We start from the raw sequence: 1,729 nt of genomic DNA on the forward strand, positions 1-1,729 counted from the left end.
GGGGAGGTGCTCCAGCCCTCTGATCATCTTTGTGGCCCTGCTCTGGACCCTCTCTACCTAAATAATAGTGTTATGGCCATAGCAATTTCTGTATGTTTTCAGAGGGGTGGAAAATCGTACTGGCCAGGATATTCAGGAATGCCCAATGATTAATGGGTTCAGTGAAGGCCTGCTATGTGTTATCAAAAACTGGACTTCCTGAATGTATGATGTAGCATCCCCATACCCTACCAAACGTACCTCTCCCCAAATTTGTCCTGGCTACATCTCAAGCCAATTACTACTGGTTATTGACTTTCAGCCAAGTTCTATCCATAACAAATGCACTGATACTGCTATTCTACTCTGAACAAACAATGCTGAAACGCAGTTTTGGAACAATTAAATTAATGAGCACAGAGTATGTCAATAAGTGAATGAATATCATTACCATAAAGGTTTTCATATTTTGATGGTTGGACTAGGTGATCTTAGTAGTTTGTTTCAACCTTAATGATTTCATGATTTTATGATTCATGTATTTCATACACAAATACATGCACATTATTAGGATAAAGAGCCAGAAAAAATTATTAATAAGCTGAAGCGGAATCTGGATTTCAGTCACACATTTTATGAATTCAGGTACCATAGTTGCTTCTAAGTCTCAAACCAGTAGCAGTGTGCTAAGTTCTGGTAAGTCAAGCAGGTATCTTGTCAACAAAGAAAGCTGATGGTGATCACCCACCAGTTTTTGCACAGCTGCATGGAATCTTATCATTTATCTATAAATGCATAAAACATGAACATGTGAAGTGTTTATATACAATAAATGCATACACTCATTGTTTTTCAATTATTAGACAGAGAATTAAAAAAAATAAATTTATGGTACAGAAGTGAGATATTTTCCTGATAAGAGTAGGATTAACATCTAAGAAAATAGCTGCATGCATGGAAGTATATTTCAGTACTACGAAGTGTACGTTTTAATAATTGTTTATTATTATTATTATTATTTTGTGGAATTATGTCTCTAATATCACAAGAAAAAGTTTATAAGTAAACTGAAATAAAACAGTAGGAATGTTTTTCTAGAGGTGTGGGACACTGGCCTCTAACCTTCTGCTTGAGCAAGCTAGCGTTGTAGAGAGAGCATTGAGAATGCAGTACTGTGCATGGTTGCATCTGCTCCAGAGAGGAAGTAAGAAGTCAACTGAGATTTTTTAATATTGCCTTCTTATTGAATAAGTCAATATCAATTTTTGGTACTTTTTTCCAAAGCGTGGCTTGCCTGTACCTGTGCATCTGCATGATTGCACAGCAAAATTCAACTGACTGGCAGCAAGTGACTTCCATATTTGTGACTGCAAGATGAGTAGATTTTGAGGGAACCCAATTATGTCTTCACAGGGGACAGAATAGAAGTAGGAACAGGTTTCCCCCCAATTTTCCATTTCTTAAGCAAAACATGATTTGTTTGAGTTCCTGGAGATAGCAAAGAGCTCAATACACGTTTCTGCACTTAGCAAAAGGAGTGCTACTGTGTTGTCAAAACCAAAACGCAGATATGAAATCGTACTTTAAGTGCTGCCACTGTTGAAAGCTGCAGCTGTATGCTATCTTTTGGGACAACTTGTCTCCCATCCCTTGTCACATGCTTCTCTCTCAGCCTTGTGCCTGCGCTGACCGCTATGCAAGGAACAACAAGCTGGGCTCTGAAATAGGTCTCTTTGAAAAATGCCTTTTT

This window comes from Meleagris gallopavo, chromosome 1 (assembly GCF_000146605.3).
Source record: "Meleagris gallopavo isolate NT-WF06-2002-E0010 breed Aviagen turkey brand Nicholas breeding stock chromosome 1, Turkey_5.1, whole genome shotgun sequence".
Lineage (NCBI taxonomy): Eukaryota > Metazoa > Chordata > Aves > Galliformes > Phasianidae > Meleagris > Meleagris gallopavo.